The 12,578-nt window shown below is 38.0% G+C and overlaps 1 long non-coding RNA gene across 1 annotated transcript; it reads left to right on the top strand.

Annotated features, from left to right (window-relative positions):
- The first annotated feature begins 2,003 nt into the window (after window positions 1-2,003).
- On the top strand, window positions 2,004-12,357 carry LOC112134585 (uncharacterized). The gene is made up of 3 exons (XR_002915972.3): window positions 2,004-2,172; window positions 10,668-10,792; window positions 11,008-12,357. It is a non-coding gene; the product is annotated as an uncharacterized LOC112134585 (long non-coding RNA).
- Window positions 12,358-12,578: the final 221 nt, after the last annotated feature.

Below are 12,578 nucleotides of genomic sequence, written 5' to 3' on the forward strand. Positions count from 1 at the left end.
TCCCTAGAAACTGACATTTTCCCCCTAAATTTTCTTACGGCACCAGAACTTTGTCTATCCTTATTTACCATAAAAACAACATTGTACACTCTAAAAGTCAAGACATGATAAACAGCAAAAATCTCACCTATAATCTCACCTTAAACCTAACATACTCTTCCCAGCCTAACAAAATCATTAGCAATTCTTGGATTCCCTCCAGGTCTTCACTCATGCACTGACTTCATGTAGCTGTAACTGTCAGCAAAACTTATTTCACGAAGAGCGTCTATTCCTACAAACTCAGGTTTAAAGCATTTTAAATGAATTCAGTGTAACAAGATGAACCCAAGTGACACCAATTTTGAGATTTTTTTTGAAACCTGGAAATTCAAACTGCAGTGGGCTGAATTGGAGCTGCCTCACCTGGACAGGGTGTTGTGCCCCTAATTAGGCTAGAAAACCCTACCTTGGGTAATTTGATGATTGATTGTATTGGAGCTCAGAGCCTGCAGGTGGGGGTAAGCTTCTCTTGAAACAAGGGAAAGGTCAATCCTGGGACTGCGAGGGGTTGAAAGGCCAGTCTTGGACAGCTGTGAGCAAAAGAACTTCCTCCTCTCTCTAGGCTGAGGGATAGAAATTGGGCCAGCATCTCCACACCCCAACAACTTCCAAACGCTGCTCTGGCCATAGGGAGGCAGGAAGTATCCCTGGTGAGGGACAGTCCTGGGAGGGTCCCAGGATGGCTCTGGGCCTATTTTGTGCTTATAAGTTATTCTCCATACTCTTCTTCCTTCCATTATCTGTAGACCTCCACCCCAAACCCCGAAACGGAGTCTCTGTTGCCCAGGCTGCAGTGCAGTGCCGTGGTCTCAACTCACTGCAACCTCCGCCTCCCAGGTTCAAGTGATTCTTGTGCATCAGCCTCTAAGTAGCTGGAATTACAGGAGTGCACAACGACTCCCAGCTATTTTTTGTATTTTTAGTAGAGGCAGGTTTGACCACGTTGGCCAGGCTTGTCTCAAACTCCCAACCTCAGGTGATCTGCCCAACTCCTCGGCCTCCCACAGGGCTGAGACTGCAGGCGTGAGCCACCACACTGGGCCTATCCTCAGGCTTTTACTAAAGACACTTAAAGGTTACAGCCTGGTCTTTCTTATTTGAGTTAGTTTCCAATGACTGCTGAACAGATTCACAAACTTGTCTTAACACAACAGAAATTTGTTATCTCGCAGTGCTGGAGGCCAAAAGCCAAAATCAAGCTGTCGGCAGGACTGTGCTTATTACAAGGGCTTGGGGAGAATCCTTTCTGTCTCCCAGCTTTAGGCCCCTGTCTTCTTGGCTTGTGGCTGCATCACTCTACGCTCTGTCTCCATGTGGCCTTGCCTCCGTGCCTGTTTTCCCTCTTCTTCTCCTATGTGAACACCATCACTGGAATTAGAGTGCACCCCGGTAATCTAGGATGATCTCATCTTGAGATGCTTAATTTCATTACTTTGCAAGGATCCTATTTCCAAAGTCACACGCAGATTCCAGTCGGACATGATTTTTTTTGAGGGAGGTCCATTCAACCTGCTATCATTGTGGTGTGGGAAATTCAAGACGGAAACTGCACCACCTTGGAGACAGACTAGTGGAGAGCAGTGTCCCTTCCCCTACAGCCAGGGCTGGGGGAACAGCTGGGCACAGTGGAGGTCTCACAGGGCACCAGGAGTAAAGCAATAGGCAGGGCTATGACAGGAGACTGAATCCCAGGACCTGGGGATAGGTCGTATCTTAGGAATATCTGCCCACGAAGGCAGTGGGCAGCAGAATCCCACTTTGAGGTGCCAGCACTGATTCTCATTCCTTCCAAGATGGTAAACCATTAGGACGTCTGGATCCCTCCCTAAGATCAACCCTGGAGGAGCTGCAGAGGAGAAACAGGGCACAAGAGGACCAGACAGGGCTGTGGGGAGCAGGGAAGAAGAAAACAAACCGTTAAAGTGCTGTTGCTCCCTCTCCCCCCAACATCCCCCTGGGACATACAGCAATGGCCCCCACACCTGGAAGGACTCAGGCTCTGAATCCAGCACCTTCAGGAATCAAGTGAGGGCACCCCAGACGCCCTATGCTTGAGAGAGACTGACGAAAACAGGTGGATCTAGGTAAAATCAGTCTCTGCTACCCTCCTCATCTAAACCCTCAGCGCAGGTGAGTCGGGATGCAAATGTAAGGAGAGTTCCCTCCTGATGCTGCTTCTCCCCCAGCATGAGGACAGAAGAAGGTGACCGGGTAACTGTCACCTTCTTAGGAGCAGGGGTGGAGGTGCCACTCCAGCTCTCTGGTGCTGGACAGTCCTCCCCAGGCATATCTTCTTCATTACATCCACACTAAGCTCACAGGGACTCACAGTTACAGGGTCTATTTCTCTGAATACTCATTTCCTTACAAAATACCCAGTATCTCTGTTGGTGAGGGGAAGGCACATATGTCAAAATAAAAAGACATTGTAAGGGCCCAATCATTTCAAAACAAAAACATGTTAGGTTATGGTGTGCACCAGAAGTAAAATAATTAGAAGCAAAATAATTAGAAAGCCAATCATTTTAAATTAGCCAAAAAAAACTTAAAAGGAGGTTGCAAAGAATAATTTTCAAACAGTTAAAGATATGACTCTCATACAAGTCATAGTGAAAAATGTATTTTAACTCAGACTTAACTCCAAAAGAATGCTAAAGTTGGTTCAAATGAGAATTTGAAAGATGGGGTATATACGTATAGGCAATGGAAGACAGATTACTAGAATATGATTTCTAAATCAGACACCAAATCAGTTAATATCTTACAGAGCAAAAGAAAACAAAAATAAAACCTTTAAGGTATTCTTTTCTACTAGACAGAAATTAGTTTTTGTTTATCAGTTATTGACAGATTAACCTGTAGCTTCACACAATATGAGCCCTAAGCAGTTATAAAGAATAAGTCAAAAGCAATTATCCTAAGAGTTAGATAATCTTTGAATGGAACTAAACAATGCTCCAGTATGACACTAAAAGGGCTTGCGCTTTTCCTTTGCCTTAGTTCCAAGTTTCAGACAATTTTTCTTAAGAGAGATAAAAGTGGCCAGCCCCAGTGGCTCACACCTGTAATCCCAGCACTTCGGGCAACTGAGGTGGGCAGATCACCTGAGGCCAGGAGTTCGAGACCACCCTGGCTAACATGGTGAAATCCTGTCTCTACTAAAAGTACAAAAAATGAGCCGGGTATGGTGGTGTGTGCCTGCAGTCCCAGCTACTCGAGAGGCTGAGGCAAGAGAATCGTGTGAACCTGGGAGGTGGATGTTGCAGTGAGCTGAGATTGCACCACTGCACTCCAGCCCAGGCCACAGTGCAAGACTCAGTCCCACAAAAAAAAAAAGAGAGAGAGATAAAAGAAGATAGGAGACAGGAGATTGAATGAAGAATGAAAAGGCAAATTAATAGAAAATATAAAAGAAGTTAAGAGAAATGGAGAATAGAAGTTAAAGTGCTGAAATTTCAATTAACAAGAAGTACCAGAAAGAGAGAGAAACAAATAAAAAAGAGAAAATATTTGAATAGTGAGCTATATTTTCTAAAATTGTCTTTTAAATAAAGATCTCAGATAAAAAAAAATCCATAAAGGAAGAGATAAGGAAAAGCCCACATTCAGACATACTATTAAAAAGTTTAAGGATATATCCCTAATTATATATGTGGAAATTATAAAAATTTACAAAGGAAAAGAGCATATAGCATTCAAAAAACAAAAATCTAAAAACAAGAAACAGATTTTATAAAAAGCAACACTGAATGCAAGATGATGATAATAGAGTAATAATTTCGAAGTATTCAGAAAAATATCCATAAAATTTAGAGTATTATATTTAGCCAAAGAGTCTTTTGAATATGAGGGCATGACACTCCCTAATTATATATGTGGAAATTATAAAAATTTACAAAGGAAATTTGTAAATTTCGTAGGCACACATGAAAACCCTGAACAAATTTCAAACTGTGTCATACAGACCTTGGTTTCTGAACATAGCTCATTTATGTTAAATATAAACCAAAAAAATAAATTCCTACAATTTGAAAATTCAGAAATGCATTGTGCTTAGTTAATAAGTTAAAGAAGAAATGATAATAAAAATTATGTCTTATGTAAGTTTTTATATTTTTATTTTTTAAGTGTAAATTGACAAATTATAGCTGTGTGTACCTATGGGGCACAAAATGATGTTATTATTTATGAATACCATGTGCAATAATTAAATCAATCTAATTAACATGTATCTATCACCTGAAGTAAACTCATGCACCACATAGTGATGTTTAGGTCAATAAAGGATCAAATATATGACGGTGGTCCCATAAGATTATAATACTGTATTTTTTCTGTACCTTTTCTATGTTAAGATATGCTTAGATACACAAATATTTACCATTGTGTTACAATTGCCTGCAGTAATCGGTACAGTAGCAAGAAGCACAGGTGTGTCGCCTGGGAACTATAGGCTGTTATCATATGTAGTATGTTATGGGTGTGTAGTGGACTATACCACCTAGATTTGTGTAAGTGCACTCTATGATGTTCATACGATATAATTGCCTAACCATGCATTTCTCAGAATGTATCCCCATCTTCATGAATTTCTTACATTAGCATTTTGTAATCATTCACCTCCTCCTTGGTTAAATTTATTTTTCTACGTATTTTTTAAAGCTATTGTAAACGGAATTGGTCTCTTGATTTCTTTTTCAGAAAGTTCATTGTTAGTGTATAGAAATGTTACTTGTTTTATTGTTGATTGTGAATCCTGCAATTTTACTGTCTTTGTTTATTAGTTCTATCAGTTTTTTGTGGGTTTTTTGGTAGAATCTTTAGGGTTTCCTATACATAAGACCGTATCAACGAACAGTGACACTTTCACATCTTTCTTTCCTATTGAGATGCATTTTACTTTTATCTCTTGACTAACTGCTCTGGCAAGGACTTCCGATACTTTGTTGAGTAGAACTGGCAAGAAGGAGTGGGAATGTTTGTCTTGTTCCAGATCTTAGAAGAAAAGGTTTCAGTTTTTCACCATTGAGTACAATGTTCGCTGTGAACCTGCCCCACATGATTTTTATTGTGTGAAGGTGCATTCCTTCTATACCTTATTTATTGAGAGTTTTTGTCATAAAAGGGTATTGGATGTTTTCAAATGCTTTTCTGCATCTAATGAGATGATCATATGGTATTTGTCCTTCATTCTGTTAATGTGATGTATCACATTTACTGAATTGCCTATGTTGAACTATGCTTACATCCCAGGGATAAATCTCCTTTGATCATGGTGAATGATCATTTCAATGTGTTGTTGAATTTGAATTTGGTTTGCTAGTATTTTGTTGAGAATTTTTACATCTGTTTCATAATAAAATGTTCAATGATTCAGAATTGAATGACAATGAAAATAATTGATAATGTATTAACAATTGATAACCTATGATAATGATAATCAAAACCTTAGGGTACAGCCAAAATAGTAATTCAAGATGTAAACACCTGTGTTGGAAAATAATGAAACCTCAAATTAATGAGCTAATTGTTTGTTATTTCAATGAACAAAACAATAAGCCAAAAATAATAAATAAAATGGAAGAGATAATAAAAATACTAATGGAAGTTAACAAAATAGGAAACAAACGTATAATACAGGATGTCAGCAAAGCCAAAGTTGATTTGTCAAAAACAAAAAACTTGAGAAGCCTCTGAAAACTAACAAGAAAATGAAAGAAACCACAGTGAAAAATATTGTGACTAAAAAAGGGGAGAATCTGCAAAAAAGTACTTGGCATAAAGAGATTAAATGATATGCCCATGTTCATAGCAGCACTACCAAAAATAGCTAAAACACAGAAGCAACCCAATGTCCATCAACAGATGAATGCATAAACAAAAGGTGGTATATACACACAATAAATTATTCAGCCTTAAAAAGGAAAGAAATTCTGACATATGCTACAACATTGAGGAATCTCAAGGACATTATGCTAAATGAAATAAGTCAGTCACGAAAAAACCAGTATTATATGATTCTGCTTATATGAGATACTTAGAGTAGTCAAGATCACAGAGACAGAAAGTATAATGGTGGCTGCCAGTGGTAGGGACTTATATTTTAATGGGTACAGAGTTTCTGTTTTACAACATGAAAAGAACTATGGGAGATGGATGGTGGTAAGGTTTGCACAGCATTATAAATGTATTTAATACTGCTAAGTGGTACACTTAAAATGATTAAGATGGTAAATTTTATGTTATGTGTATTTTGCCACAATAAAAAAATTAGAAAAAAACGTAAGTGATAATAAAATAATACTACCAACAACTGCTTGCCAGTAATTTTGAAAACTTAGATACAGTGAAGAAACTCTTACAAAAATAGTAACGAACTAGAACAACTCAAAAAGACATTATAAACAGCTTTAGAACTATTAAAGAAATTAAAACTGTGCCTTAAAATTTCCCACAAATAAAATATTTGACTATTGATATTTTTCTAAACTTTTAAGAAATAAACAACTATGAGTTTTTCAAATATTTGCAAAAAATAGAAAAGGGGGCATGTTCCCTAGCTTATTTATGAGTTCAGAATAGCCCAAATACTAAAACTACAGAAAGCAAAAATTTCATGCCATTCCATTTTTAATATGAATGCAAATAGTTTTTAAAATATTTAAAAAGTCCAAGTAACCTAAAAACATATTTAAAAGAAAATACACTTTGACCAAACTGATGTTATCCCAGGTATGCAATAATAATTTAATACTTTGAAAATTAAGAAACGTAATTCACCACATTAAGGAATACATATATAATTTTTTAGTTAATGCAGGAAAATAATTTGATAAAACTCAATATCCACTCATAATAAATTATCATTAAATTCATAGTAAACAAAAACTTTCTTATGAAGAATATCTGTTTTAAAATCTAGGTAAAATATGATCCCATATTTGTAGATTGTAGAATAATTACAATTCCCACTTATATTCCAGCTTGTACTGGAAATCTTAGACAGCAAAATAAATCAAGAAAGAAATTAGACTCATAAGGATTTGTAGAGGATGTAGTTTTTTAAGTGGACAACCAGCAAGAATATATGGATAAATGACAAGAATGGGCGTATTTAGCAAAGTGTCGGATATATAATAACATCAATTGATAATGCATCAAGAAACAACTGGAAAATATAAACCCAGAACACCATTTATAATGGTATCAGAGAATAGCTAAGAATGTATTTAACAAAAGACATGCAAGATTCTACAAGGATAATTTTTAAATTGTATTAGATATTTTAATAGAAGCAAAGAAACGGAGAAATTGATTTGAACAGAAAATAAACAAAATAGGCCGGGCGCAGTGGCTTACACCTATAATCCCAGCACTTTGGGAGGCCGAGGTGGGTGGATCACCTGAGGTCAGGAGTTTGAGACCAACCTGGCCAACGTGGTGAAACCTCATCTCTACTAAAAATACAAAAATTAACCCGGCATGGTGGTGGGTGCCTGTAATCCCAGCTACTTGGGAGGCTGAGGCAGGAGAATCAACCTGAACCCAGGAGACAGAGGTTGCAGTGAGCTGAGATCGCACTACTGCACTCCAGCCTGGGTGATAGAGTGAGACTCCATCTTAAAATACATATATTCTTCAAAATATTATTTAAAGAAAGTGAAAAAAATTTACAAATTGGGAGAAGACATTTCTATTATTTAGCTCCAACAAACAATTACATATAGAAAATAAGATTCTTTCAAATCAATAGAGAAAGTACAAATGATCAGATAGAGAAATAGACAAATGTACAAATGGATATTTCACAGAAGAAATGCATGGCTAAAAATCATAAGATTTATTTAATTATAGAAATGAATACTAAGATCACTATGAGATACCATTTTATAGTTAATTAACTGGCAAAATACATACCAGTCTAGCAAAATCAAGTGTAAAAAAAGATGTGAATTCATAGGATCACATTGCAACTGAGACTGATGCAATAAATTGCATAAATGGTTGTCCATCAGTGGTTTTTCAAAGTGCAACTACTTTAAACAACAGTTTGGTAATGTTTCCTAAATTTGATCATTTATACAACCTATAACCCAGCAATTCCACTCCTAATTAAATACTCAAAAGAAATGTATAAGCATATACAATAGGAAATAGATACAAATCATTCATATTGTCACTGTGCATCTTAGCAAAAAAAGTTGAAACTACCCGAATGCTCATCAATGGGAGAATGAATGAACCAAGTATAAAAGGGTGAAATGATCACATATTATAAACAGAGGAAGTGAATAAGCTATAATTTGTGAAAATAGAGATAAATCTTAGCAATTTAATGTTAAATGGGAAAGTTACCCCCCAAAGATTACATAAATCTCTATATCATTTTTACAGTCTAAAATAACTAAAATCAAAATAGACTTTCTAGGACCACAAAGAGGTGAAATAAAACCATTTTTAAAATAAAGCAAAAACGATGCATACAAAATTCAGGATAAGAGTTGCCTCAGACGGAAGAAACCAGAAGAAGTGAAGAGGCGGAGGTACCCTTATGGTTAGATTAGGTTTATTATCAATGGCTGAGCTTTTATTTGCATTGATGGTGAGTGCTCATTATATTATTAAAAATAACTAAATAAATCCCTGTGGTGAAACTGAGTGATGTACTAAGGATAGAATTGATCCAATTCTGTGGACCTAAGGTCCACAGAGAGTTTAAAAATAGGAAAAACATTAAAATGCAATTTGGTGAAGATATTATCAGATGCGAAGTCACTTAGGAGTAAGGGAAAAGTTGCAAAAGAAAAAGTAAAACGGAATGAAATAAATAAGCAGGAAGTAAAGAAATACATAATAGATGGGAAGGGACTTTCACCACCATCTTTTGAGTCACACATCCAGATGTTTGCTGATCCACAATACCACTGAGCCATTCTCGCCTTTGGCGATAAAGGCAGTTAGTGTGAAAACGCGCTGTTCTATTATAAAGAGATACTGCTAAGTTGAACTCTTCTTTCTGGGGCAGCTTCTACTAGAAGGCAGTTGCTAAATGTTTCTAGAGGGAACCAGCTGTGGGAAAACTATTAATTAGCCTCAGTCATTATATGCAGATTACATTGGTTAATTCAATATATAAAGCAGATAGGAGGAGTTGGGGTGATGTTCTTTTGATATGGTAAGAAAAGCATACAAGGTTTTATTATTCCCAGTGGAGCAGAAAGAGGATTTTCACTCAGAAAAAGCTGAACGTAGCTCCAAACTAAACAAATAAGACAGGATAGGCTGGGCACGGTGGCTCACACCTGTAATCCCAGAACTTTGAAAGGCCGAGGTGGGTGGATCACCTGAGGTCAGAAGTTCAAGACCAGCCTGACCAATATGGAGAAACCCCGTCTCTACTACAAAATACAAAATTAGCCAGGTGTGGTGGCACATGCCTGTAATCCCACCTACTCAAGACGCTGAGGCAGGAGAATCGCTTGAACACGGGAGGTGGAAGTTTCAGTGAGCCGAGATCGTGCCATTGCACTCCAGCCTGGGCGACAGAGCAAGACTCTGTCTCAAAAAAATAAATAAATAAAGTAAAAGAAAAGAAAAGAAAAAAAAGAAATAAAACAGGATATTCCTCGATTTGGGGAAGGAACAGACTATCCCTGAAGGAGGAGGTAATCTGTCAGCTGAGATATGCTTTGAGTCTTTAGAACCCCCAAACTCACAAAGCTGAGGTCCAAAAATGGGTAGAACATAAACAACCAAAATAAAGTTTTGTGTGAGTTCCAAAACATAAGTTGATATTTAGAATAATTACAGTAAAGATTAGTCAGAAATTACACATAAATGTATCATGTAATTTTTTTCATTAAAAAAATCTAAACTATCTTAAATCTTCCTATCACTAAAACTAAAAGGAGTGATCTTGAACTCCTAGGTGTCCAAGGGTCTGGCAGTGCCCACTGCAACCACGTTTTTTATTTAAAGTGCCATTTTTAATCTTAAAATTTCAGACCAATTTTGGATTCCTCTCTATATATATTCAGGTTTTTTTTCAATAGTAAAACATTTAAAATGACTTACTAATAAGCAAAAACTAATAGTTTGGGTGTACCACGCTAAGTCTATCGTCTTACATCCACTTGTTTATTAACACATATTCTATCTTGAGAAGAATCACTATAATTAACTTTTTCTGATTTACCTTTTGCCTGAATGTGATCTTTTTATTTAGTAAAAATATGTTATTTCAGATGTGTACTTGGAAATTTAGAAATATAATTCTCAGAAGGTTGAAAAGAAATGAAATAAGTGCCCCAATTCAGAAACGGGCCCTTCTGTTTGCTTTTGGTACCCACTCATTTTCACATCTGTAAAATATGGATATGAATACCTACCTTTGATAGAGACTTGGCTAGCTGTTCACCAAACCCCTTCCACTCTTCCTGGGAGTAGACTACATTTCCTAGCTTCCCCTGCAGTCAGGCGTGGCCACGTCCCTGAGTTTTGACCAAAGCAATAGGAAGAAGAAAGGATGACTCATGCAGGATGGGAAATAAAACAAAAATTTTAAGAAATGCCAAAGTTATTCCTCTTTCTCTCTCTTCCCTTTTCGTCTTTTTTTCCACACCTAGGGCCACCTTGGAAGCCATGTGTTAACACTGAGTGATCCTCATCAGCCAAGTCCCTAATGCATGGAAAAGAACCTCCTGACCCCGGTCCCCACAGACAGGACTTTTCCTTTGCAAGAAATAAGGATGTATTGTATTAAGCCACAGTGTTCTTCTAACACAGAAGATTAAGCAGTGCTTAAATTAACATATACCTCCCCCAAAAAAACATGGTCAAGAGTGAGATAACTCACATAAAGTAATTAGCACCTAGTGTCACGGAGTGTGGATTTCTGTCAATGTGAGGCCATGGGACCCTGGAACAATGCTGCCACATCCTATCAATCTATTTCTTAAATTGCAGGGTAAAGTTAACCATAAACAACAAAGTCATGGAGTCAAGCTGTCACAATTGACCACCATTCCTAAGGCATTTGAATTGTATGTATTGACAGGAAAAAGCAGGAAGGAGTGAAGACAGAAGATGGGGAGAATGTAACCTGAGTTGGAAGGTGTAATATTTAAATGTATTTGCAAACCTGGTTTGGGCCAAAAGGGGTAGGAGGAAGAGAAGAAGCATTTGCTGAGATCTACTATATGCCAATTGGAGGACTACAAAATTCACAATTCACATCTGTTGTCTTATTTCTTTCTCATAATCCCAAAGATAATTCTAAAGGTACACATTATTGTCTTCATTTACAATTAAGAATTGATGCTCCAAGAAGAAAGATCTCACAGTGTGTAGGCAACAGACCTGGGATTCAAACCTATATTGGTGGGTGTTAATGTCCTTGTTCTTTCTGATGTAAGCATGTAACCTTTCCACATCTCTGATTCTGTGCTCAAGGTGGGCCAAGGCATGCTGCTTGTAAGACAAGGTGCCTGTGATGACACAAGTCATTAATGCAAGTGTTAAGTGCCATGCATGCACAGAAGCCACTTAAAATGGGTTTTCGGAAATGAAAGCTGGGCTCAAACAGAGCCCACTTTCAAGGGGGCCTGATTTAAGTGGCCAAACTCTCAAGAAGAAAGGCATTAAAGGAAGAGCCTTTCTGCTGGGCTGGCAAAACTTTAGGTTCATGAATTCAGGAGGAGACTGAGGAGGAGAAAACAGCGTTTTAGAATGCAGCCTCAGGAGCTGCCTGCACCTCTCAGGCCAGGAGGTTGGCTTTTCCAATTGTGCGATTCAGCTATTCTACCCAGCCCCATCTCTCATTTTCAATTAATCTGCACTAATGAATTCAACAACCAAAATGCATTTGCTAATTGAGGTGCTTGCTGGCCAGGTCATCCCCACTCCCTTGTCTGACAGCTGGTTCTCCCCACTGTACCAGGGTAAAGTAGGGTAGTAGAGGTTTCTGCTCTCCTCATCCCCTGCTGCCCCTGAGGGGAATACCCAGTGGGCAAGAGAAGGCCCAGCCTGGGAGAGAATGCTCATAATATATTACTAAGTCACAGACAGAAATTGCTCCTCCGGGCACAGTCCTTCACTTTTTGTTTCCAAGTGAAAGCTCATGACCATCCCAGCCATGTTATCTCCCTGGCCCTTGGAAGCTGTCATGTAATGGAAAGGGCATTAAACTCAGGCCAGGAAATTCTTGATACAGAACCCAGACTGTTGTTTATAACTGGGTTGACTTTGGAAAGTGACTGCCTCCCTCTCAGTTTGCTCATCTGGAAAATGAAACTAATGGAACTGACCTTGGAGTCATGGTGAAGTGCCCGTGAATGTAATCAGAACATCTCAGTTTCTTCTTCTACACTAAGGAGCATGACCAGTTGGGCATGGGGAGATGGTACCCTAAGGGATGCCTGAGCTTACCACTGGGTGGTAAATGTACAGAGTACAAAGAATGGGGGTGAGGGTGGGTCAGGGGGAGCTGGGAGTAAGGCGTCTACTGGCAGGAGATGGGTTGGAAGTGATGGCAGTGG

Source organism: Pongo abelii, chromosome 7 (assembly GCF_028885655.2).
Source record: "Pongo abelii isolate AG06213 chromosome 7, NHGRI_mPonAbe1-v2.0_pri, whole genome shotgun sequence".
NCBI classification, from domain to species: Eukaryota; Metazoa; Chordata; class Mammalia; order Primates; family Hominidae; genus Pongo; species Pongo abelii.